Consider the following 10,451-nt stretch of genomic DNA (forward strand, 5'->3'; position numbering starts at 1 on the left):
TATGTTAGAATTGACTATTTGAAAGTAACTTTGAGTATGATACATCTTTGCTTGCTTGTCATGTTCTAAGCGTTTAGACGTTCTTGCCTCTTGTCGTTGGTTCTTATATCCAGTTTTTAAAAACAAGTATTTGGTAATTGTTCCTATTTCCCATTTCTCATTTACTAAGAAATTTTTACACGTTTCCAAACTTGTAAAAATTTTGGAAACAACAAAATCAACTTTTTTTTGGTCATTCTCGTTTAAAGTTTTCTTTTCCAAAAATTGAACTTTTTTAATTTAAAATTTTGTAAACAAGAAAGGATTACAAAACATATATTTTTTTAATAATAAAAGGCAAGAAACAAGAAATAAGAAACAATTACTAAAGGCAACTTTATTTCTATTTATTAAAACGAGAAAACAAGAAATAAACAATATGAAACGAGAATAATGTTATCCGACGGAACCTTACATTCAAATCTAATTCTATTGATGAGCGATTTAGTTGGTAGAGCTCCATAAATAGAAGAAGAAGCCTCAATTCAACAACAAGCCCGCCGGTTGGAAGCTTTGAAAGAAGGACCAAATGAGATGGTGAAGAAGGAGAAGTTAGATGAATATGGTCCTTCTTCCTATCTTCTCCTTGTCCTCTTTGTCCATGTATTTTGCATTTTGGCACCATTCCATTTCAATTGAGGTGTTTTTTGGGTTGCCTTTGTATTATATATTGTTACAGGGATGGCCACAGTCTCGTATCATAGAAATCTTACCCACAGGAGCTTCAGATTTCCGAAATGGCTCGAGTATTTTCTTGCTTATTGCGCCACTCATGCACTGCAGGTTTGATATTTAAATCCTTATTTTTAAAAGAATGACTAAAGCCTAGGAATAAGTGTAAATTAGACCCGTGCAGTTTAATTCAATGGTAGTCGTAAATCTATCTAGTATAATTCAAATGACATATTACAATTATAGCATAATTATATTGGACATAAATCAGGAATTCAAAGTTAGCCAAAGTTAGTTAATAAGTATTATGATTATAATTAATCAATATTTAGAATAATGATTACACATAAAATTAAAGTAATTTATTAATATTATTAAGTTAATCAATATACTATAAGTCTTCAAAAGTGAAAATAACATGCAATTATTTAGTATTTTTTTTTAAAGATGTTGAGTTTTTTTTTCTTTTTTTGGAAATAAAGATGTTGAGCTTTTAATTACTTCTAGAAAAATAATATATATGTATTTCCAAATAAGATGAAACAAACTATTCAAATTTGTTAGAATACTTGTGTTTATAATTATGTGATAATTATTTACGTATCACTTTGTCTTCGATTTAATACTCATATTAACTAATGATGATGTTTTCAAATTTTAGGGTGATCCAATCAGCTGGGTAAGACACAGATGGCATCATTGATATGTTGATATTGAAAAAGATCCGCATAGTCCTATTAAAGGATTTTGGTTCAGTCATATAATGTGGCTTTTTGATTTATATAGTTTGAATGAAAAAGTTTCTTCAAACAATTTTAGTGATTTTCAAAGGAAAGAAAGAAACATCTATATGGCATTCTTCAAGCACGAAAATCAAGACAATATCATCGACTTGGAAAAGCAAACTTTCTATCGATTTCTTCGATACCTGACAGTGAAATGAGGCCCTCTATTTATAGGTTTAGGTTCCGATAGGGGTTACGACAGGTGGTTACCTTGGTCGGATTTGAGGTCGGATGTGTCTGGTTCAAGCAGATCGACCTCAGACATATTCCTGAAAATATTGAGTGAATTCCTCAATAGGAAGTGGTGAATGTCCCATCTCGGAAGGATCCAAGATGGAGCTCCATAAGCTTATTCCTCTAATTCTTTTGTTAACGGCGAATCCCCATTTTCCACGTGGCGAAAGTGTATTTCTTCCCCAAACATTGGCCCCCTCTCTGTTGGGTTCGATCTCGACCTGGTAGAAAAGTTCGTTATATTTGGGGAAACTGATTCGCATTGTGACTTCCGAGGCCGATACGATAAATGTTACCATTGGGAAATCTAGAAAACGAGACCGTCAATCGGCGCACACTTGATTACCACTAACCTTCAGACTTTTTTCGATCTGAGATGTCTAATTTGGGACACGTGTGCGACTAATATTGAATTTCGGGTTACTATAAATACCCCCAAGGATCTGTTTCCGTTTTTTACACTATTTGAAATTTTGGAGTCCGACCTCATCAGATCGGAATCTTTAGGTAAATCTCGTCCTTCTCTTTAAATTTTCTTTTTTTCTTACTTTTGGAGTCATGTCGGTGTCTTTTAGTTTCTCAAGCTCAAGTAATAGTAGTTCATCTAGTGAGGCAGCTTGGAGTCGGGACCCTTCGCCTGGGAGGGCTGATTCCGTAGAGAAGTTTGCTAGTAGGTTAGACTCCAAGTTAGAAGAGGAAATAGATAACTTTAGGTTCTCAGAAGACGAGGGAGATGACAGTGACACCTCGACCTCGAGCCTAGGTTTAGAATATTCTTCCCAAATGCTTGAGAACACCTCGGCCCTCTGCGTAGGAGGTATAGTATTCCAAACGACATCCTTCTTGGGCTTCCAAAGGAAGAGGAACGAGCTGACAATCCACCTGAAGGGTGCGTGACCCTTTACCTTAAAATGTTCGAATATGGTTTTCGCCTTCTCCTTCACCCTTTAGTGCAGAAATTCCTATTCCGAACTAGATTAGCGCCTGCTGAGGTGGCCCCAAATGGATGTGGGGTCATTTTCAGTTTAGCCGTTTTATTCTGGCTTAGATGTAGAGAAGTGGATGACCTGGACCTCCTCGGAGTCGACCAGCTTCTGGCTTGCTTCGAGGTTAAGTGAATCTCTAGAAAGCCTGGAAGATACTACCTGTGTGCCAGGAAAAGTGCATGAGACATCCTAAAGGGTCCAACCTCCATAAAGAAGTGGGTTGGAAAGTGGTTCTTCACCTCTAGCGCGTGGCTGGCCAGGAACGAGTCTGACCTGCCTTTCTTCAACGTCCCCTATAGATTTGGGAACTTAAGTAAGGAGTAAAGTCTTTACTTGCTTTCCCTTATTTCTCTGCATTATTTTAACTCGAAACTTTACCAATTTCAGTCGCTATAAGGCCGATCCCTCAACTTTCCAAGCCGACCTTCAACGCACTAAAGTTTTTTAAAGGCAGATTCAAGAGTGGTAAGCAGATCAGCACGCTTATCACTGACAAGCTCCTTCTTTCCTCCGAATTGCTCGACTACAATCCTCTTCTAGCCCCACCCGAAGCTCGGAGACCGAACTCTGAACTAGGTCAGTTGCTTTTGAATGTTTTTATGCTTGATATCAGACGCTTTTCGTACCTTGCGGTTAACTCACAATTGTTTCTCTTTGCAGCGATGGTTTGTGGCTTCTCCCAAGATGTTCGGCACAAGTGCTCACACACTGGACAAGCTTCTATGAAGAAGGAGGCACCTGGCCCTACTGCCACTGACCCTCCCAAATGATTTGATAAAGTTTTGTTTAGATTTATTTAAAGGTTTGAAATTGATATTTTTTTTATTTGTGAAATATTTGAAATCATGTTTTAGAGGATTGATAAAGTTTGTTTTAAATTATTTCAATGTTTTGAATTAATTTAATATTGAAAGTAAGTATTTGTTTTGCATTTTATTTGAAAGATATTTTGATTGATTTGATAGGGCTATCCGGATATGCCATGATTTTTGTTTTGAGGAATGTTTTGCTTATTTGGGGTAGTAGCGTAATTTGAAATTGATGGATTTCTGTTCTGGCTTATTTGTGGGAAGGCACTTTTGTGGTTTGACATTCCTTCGGAATGAAGATTCATGTGTGTGTTATTCAATCACATGGCCTCACACTTAAGTAACTCTGTTCTGGTCGATATTATTTCGACAACTCTATTCTGGTCGATATTGTTTCGACAACTCTGTTCTGGTCGATATTAATTCGACAACTCTGATAGAAGCTTCTGATTGATTTGGCGTTACCGACGGGTAACCACATATGTTCTGTAGGCTACCCAAATAATGCAACCTTCCACTCTGATTTTGAAAGTATGAATGAATGTAAGATTGTTTTGAATGTTTGAATGATTTAGTTATTCGAAAGTTTAAAAGTTGTACCAAATGTTTGAGAAGGAATTTTGAAAGTTTTGATTGGAAGAAAGTTTGTTTTGAAGGATTTTGAATTTGATCAAACGAAAGTTCCTTTTGAATGAATGAAAGTTTGTTTTGAAAGAATGAAAGCTTGTTTTGATTGACTGAAAATTTTACCTTATTTGAAGACTTTGTTTCTGAAAATTTAGTTTGTTTTGAAAGTTTTGAAAATTGTATTAAATATTTTAAAGGACTTTAAAAGTTTTGATCTGTTCGTATTTTTGTTTACGAATGTTTTGAAGGGAAAATGAATTTTGAAATTCGATATGGAAATTGCTTATTGAGTATTTTTGTACTCATTTTTTTTGTTTTCCTAAATGTTTTTCAGATGAAGGATTGAATGATCGTTCTGGTAGAAGGTGAAGTTTAGCATACTAGCATGAGTTTGAAAGTCATCTTCCTATTTAGTTAAGTTAGTTTAGAAAAATTCTGTAAAGAAATTGCTTCCGCTGAATAATTTTAGTTCTTAAGGTTTCTTGAAAGTTACGTTTCCGCATTTTGTCAGAATGACCGTATTAGAAAATACGGGTTGTTACATGAACTCTTTCCTCAATTGACCATAGGTCGAGATCGACCCCACCGGCAGCCTCCTGTACCAGAGCCGAGCGCTCCTCGTGAAAGCATCTGAAAGGCTCAGCACTTGATGGCGTCAGATGCCGCTTGGAAGTCCATGAGACCCTCAAAGACCTCTAAGTAGTCCTTTGGGTCCTTAGACCCGTCGTAGGGCTTCATGGCTAGCGTCTTGAACTTCAGAGGGATTGGGGCCTCCAATACGTCCGAGGTGAATGGCGATTGACCCATATCGCCATCATCGAACGGGCTTTCCTTCTTTTCGCACTAAGCTTTAAATGCCTCGACTTGTTCGTCGAATCTGTGTTTCATCAAATCGAACTCTTCCCTCGTAATCACGGCCTAATGCGAAGGGAAGACCTACACAAGAGGGTAAAATCTCCAACGCTCAAGTCAGTAAGTAGCTCGGACTCAATATTAAGTTCGAGGAGAAATTCGATACCTGATAGTGAAATGAGGCCCTTTATTTATAGGTTTAGGTTTCGATAGGGGTTACGACAGGCGGTTACCTTGGTCGGATTTGAGGTCGGATGTGTCGGGTTCAAGCAGATCGACCTCGGACATGTTCCTGGAAATATCGAGTGAATTCCTCAATAGGAAGTGGTGAATGTCCCATCTCAAAAGGATCCAAGATGGAGCTCCATAATCTTATTCCTCTAATTCTTCTGTTAACGGCGAATCCCCGTTTTCCACGTGGCGAAAGGGTATTTCTTCCCCAAACACATTTTTCATCTAATTGCTCTTGCAATCTTGTTGTATGGAATCGGAGGAGTACCTTTTATCATAGGGGGAATGGTAATATGAAATCACTTATCATTTATTCATATTTTGTTATTTTTTTTAGTACAACATGTCGGGGATGAGATTTGAACTCACAACCTCTTAGATAGAGGTATATATCAATTATTGCTTCTATGACCTCTTAGTTAGTTAGAGATAGGTGTCTTAACCACTTGAGTATTTTTTTTAATACTTTGTCCGTAGTCATTCAGATAGTATAATATGTTTATCTGTCCTCTATCAAATAATTTACTTACTGAATTAGTCCTTTCATTACTCAAAAAGAAAAAAAAGGGGGATAAAAAGATAAAACTAATCCTTACCTTCTATTTTTAACTATTTGCAGTGTGCTCATCTCGTAGCGAGTTTACAAGCAATATTTATGGTAAATTCAGCATGTCATATATGGGGAAAGCGACAATGGAATACAAACGATTTATCTAAAAACAACGGGTAACTTGCTTCTTTTTTCTCTTAATCTATACAATTCAGAAGTAAAATAAGCTTTTAATAGATTTTAAATCTTATTTTGTCTCTAACTGTTATGTTTATCTTGTTTTTTCCATAAATTTTCAAATGTTTTGATTTAGTGTCCCCACTTTTAAATATTTTACTTTTATTATGTAAAATTATTATAATACTCGGTTACTTAATCATCCAGTAAAAACTTACACATCCATCTAGAAACTTGATACTAAAATTAATGAATCTCCCGTGAATATTTATGTTTACAAATATAAACTGATAAAATAGATTAACAAAATGAAATAATTTATAAATGAATGTTATGTTTTTTAATTTTTAATTTTCTTTTTAGACAAAATGAATCTGAAAGATAAAAATCAAAATAATTTCAAAATTTAAATATGTATTTTCTATTTGAAAAGGTTGGTGGCTTTGATTACATTTGGAGAAGGATGGCCTAATAAGCACCACGCGTTTGAGTATTCAGCGAGATTGGTCATGAATGGTGGCAGATTGACTTTGGTTGGTATTTTATTATGTTACTTCAAGCAACCGGACTGGCGACTGGTGTAAAATTGCCCTCCGAAACAACAAAAAAAAAATGGTAGCTTTGGACCAACCAAAGGTTCGACTTCTTTAAGTCTATAATCAATTAAGATGTGTTATAATTTATGATAAAGAATAATGTTATAAGGTTACTTCTTGGTGTTCTATAACTGTTAGTAGAACCTGTTTGGGGGTTGAAAATCGTACTGCCACGTGGAGGACAGAAAAAATGTAAAACTTTGGAGGTCTTCCGTTTCGTGGCCGACCTGAAGATCTTCCTTTTGATGGCCGACCTGAAGTGGCCGACCTAAAGAGCTCCACTGAGGGTTGACCTAAAGAGCTCTACTGAGGGCCGGCCTGAAGAGCTCCCCTGAGGGCCGACCTGAGGCCTTCCCTAAAGGCCGATCTGAAGGTCTTCCCTGAAGATCATTCATGGGAGGAACGACCTTCCACACTTAGCCAAATTCCAGATGACAAGAGTATGAACTAAAATAGCTACTCCCGATAGGCCGACCTTGGTCCCGACATGCTCAACCGCTGGTCGAATTCCTTGTCGGGTACCTCAACCTATAAATAGGGCACTTCACTCTTCAGTCAGGTATGGTATTCTAGCTCGGCCTCCATACTAAGGTCGGACTCAAAACTGACTTGAGCGTCGGAGTGTTTGTTCCCTTGTGCAGGTCTTTCCTCGCCAAGTGGCCTTTCAGCTCATTCCTGACACCAGCTCATCCCAGTCAGCCGACGTTGACCCTTTGAGCTGGTAATCCCTTTCCAAGGAAACCTAAGCTCTTCCTGCAGTCATACCTGAAAAGCAGGTCATGCTCTCCCGACGGTCATACTTGGAGTAGGTCGAGCTCTTCCCTGTAGCCGACTTTGACCAGGTCATACCCCGTCATATTTTTTGCACAAACATTTGGCGCCGTCTGTGGGGAAGGACATTTTAAGTCGTTCCTACCAAACAAAGCTATGGCACGTAAAAATCATCTAATATCCACGTCTCAACAGGGATCTTCTAGATGTTTTCAAGGACCGAGCTAGGCGATTGATGTGCAAACAATGGTAGCTCAACCTCGCCAAGAGGAAGAGTTTCATCTCAGCTCATCCCGGTTAGAGGAAGAGCTGCTATCAGATAACTTAACCTCACCAAGAGGAAGAGTTTCATCTCAGCTCATCCCAGTTAGAGGAAGAGCTGCCATTAGATAACTCAACCTCGCCAAGAGGAAGAGTTTCATCTCATCTCATCCCGGCAAGAGGAAGAGCTGAATCTCAGCTTATCCCCGACTAGAGGAAGAGCTTCATATCAGATAACTCAACCTCGCCAAGAGGAAGAGTTTCATGTCAACTCATCCCCGCCTTGTGGAAGAGCTTCATCTTAGCTCATTCCCGCCTAGAGGAAGAGTTTCATATCAGATAACTTAACCTCGCCAAGAGGAAGAGTTTCATCTCAGCTCATCCCGGCAAGAGGAAGAGCTCAATCTCAGTTCATCTCGGTAAGAGGGAGAGCTCAATCTCAGCTAATCCCCGACTAAAGGAAGAGCTATCAAGATAGCTCATCCCTGCCCAGAGGAAGAGCTTCATATCAGATAACTCAACCTCGCCAAGAGGAAGAGTTTCATCTCAGCTCATCCCTGCAAGAGAAAGAGCTGCCATCAGATAACTTAACCTCCCCAAGAGGAAGAGCTCAATCTCAGCTCATCCCGGCAAGACGAAGAGCTCAACCTCAGCTCATTCCCGCCTAGAGGAAGAGCTTCATCTTAGCTCAACTTCGCCTAGAGGAAGAGCTTCATTTCAGCTCATTCCTGCCTAGAGGAAGAGTTTCATCTCAACTCATTCTGGCAAGAGGAAGCGCTCAATCTCAGCTCATTCCAACAAGAGGAAGAGCTCAACCTTAGCTCATTCCCGGCTAGAGGAAGAGTTTCATATCAGATAACTCAACCTCACCAAGAGGAAGAGTTTCATCTCAGCTCATCCCAGCAAGACGAAGAGCTCAACCTCAGCTCATTCCCGCCTAGAGGAAGAGCTTCATTTCAGCTCATTCCCACCTAGAGGAAGAGCTTCATCTCAGCTCATCCCCGGCAAGAGGAAGCGCTCAATCTCAGCTCATCCCGGCAAGAGCAAAAGCTCAATCTCAGCTCATCCCCGGTTAGAGAAAGAGCTATCAAAATAGCTCATTCCCGCCTAGAGGAAGGGTTTCATATCAGATAACTCAACCTCGCCAAGAGGAAGAGTTTCATCTCAGCTCATCCCTGCAAGAGGACGAGCTCAATCTCAGCTCATCCCGGCAAGAGGAAGCGCTCAATCTTGGCTCATCCCGGCTAGAGGAAGAGCATTCAAGATAGCTCATCCCCGCCTAGAAGAAGAGTTTCATATCAGATAACTCAACCTCGTCAAGAGGAAGAGTTTCATCTCAGCTCATCCCTGCAAGAGGAAGAGCTCAATCTCAGCTCATCCCGGCAAGAGGATGAGCTCAATCTCAGCTCATCCCGGCAAGAGGAAGAGCTCAATCTTGGCTCATCCCGACTAGAGGAAGAGCTATCAAGATAGCTCATCCCTGCCTAGGAGAAGAGTTTCATATCAGATAAACTCAACTTCGCCAAGAAGAAGAGCTTCATCTCAACTCATCCCCGGCTAGAGGAAGAGCTGCCATCAAGCAGCTCATCCTCATCCAAATGAAGAACTTCGATCGTTTGATCATATTTCATCCACCATGGCAGATCCAACTTAGAGGCTGCCGACCTACATTCTAATGGGGGCCAAGTACTCCCACATGGCATAAGTGCCAAGGTACAATTCAAAACCAAATTCAAGCCTCTAAACTTTAGAGTTCGAGGTGAGATGTACTCTTATAAAAGAAAATTCAAACCTCTAAACTTACGAGTTCGAGGTAAGATGTACTCTTATAAAAGAAAATTCAAACCTCTAAACTTACGAGTTCGAGGTGCGATGTAATTCCATAGAAGAAAATTTAAACGTCTAAACTTACGAGTTCGAGGTGCGATGTAATTTGACAAGAAAAAATTCAAACCTCTAAGCTTACGAGTTCGAGGTGCGATGTAATTTGACAAAAGAAAATTCAAACCTCTAAACTTACGAGTTCGAGGTGCGATGTAATCTGATAAAAAAATTCAAACCTCTAAACTTACGAGTTCGAGGTGCGATGTAATTTGATAAGAAAAAATTAAAACCTCTAAACTTACGAGTTCGAGGTGCGATGTACGAAAATTACGACAAGTTCGAAATGACAAAGATGAGATTGAATTCACCCAATACAAAGTATGCAGGTCCTACTCTAAGTCCTAAGCGCCCAGCTTAGGCCGAGCTTCTCAGCTCTTACTCCAACTCCTAAGCATCCAGCTTAGGCCGAGCTTCTCAGCTCTTACTTCAAACTCCTAAGCGCTTAGGTCAAGCTTCTTGAAATACCAAACTTAATCAACATGACAAGTCTAAGATAAGTTTCTCAAAGTCGGCTCAAGTCATGACCATAACAGTATGTTCGATGTTTGACCTACTATATGTTGTTCGACATCTGACATGTGATCTATTTCAATCTCGAAAGACGGAAGTCACCACTTAGGCAAATTTTCAAACCTAGGAAAAACTTCTCTGCCAGGTCGAACTTGGACCAGCCAGAGAGGGGGCCAATGTTTGGGGGTTGAAAATCGTACTGCCACGTGGAGGACAGAAAAAATGTCCAACTTTGGAGGTCTTCCCTTTGGTGGCCGACCTGAAGATCTTCCTTTTGGTGGCCGACCTGAAGTGGCCGACCTAAAGAGGTCCACTGAGGGTCGACCTAAAGAGCTGTACTGAGGGCCGGCCTGAAGAGCTCCCTTGAGGACCGACCTGAGGCTTCCCTAAAGGCCGATCTGAAGGTCTTCCCTGAAGATCATTCATGGGATGAACGACCTTCCATACTTAGCCAAATTCCAGATGAC

General features: G+C 39.7%; 1 pseudogene; it reads left to right on the plus strand.

Moving 5' to 3' along the window:
- Window positions 1–573: 573 nt before the first annotated feature.
- LOC111025334 (palmitoyl-monogalactosyldiacylglycerol delta-7 desaturase, chloroplastic-like) lies at window positions 574–6,581 on the plus strand (annotated as a pseudogene).
- The last annotated feature ends 3,870 nt before the right edge of the window (window positions 6,582–10,451 follow it).

This window comes from Momordica charantia, assembly GCF_013281855.1.
Source record: "Momordica charantia cultivar OHB3-1 chromosome 9 unlocalized genomic scaffold, Mcharantia_2.0 BLBB01000009.1, whole genome shotgun sequence".
NCBI classification, from domain to species: Eukaryota; Viridiplantae; Streptophyta; class Magnoliopsida; order Cucurbitales; family Cucurbitaceae; genus Momordica; species Momordica charantia.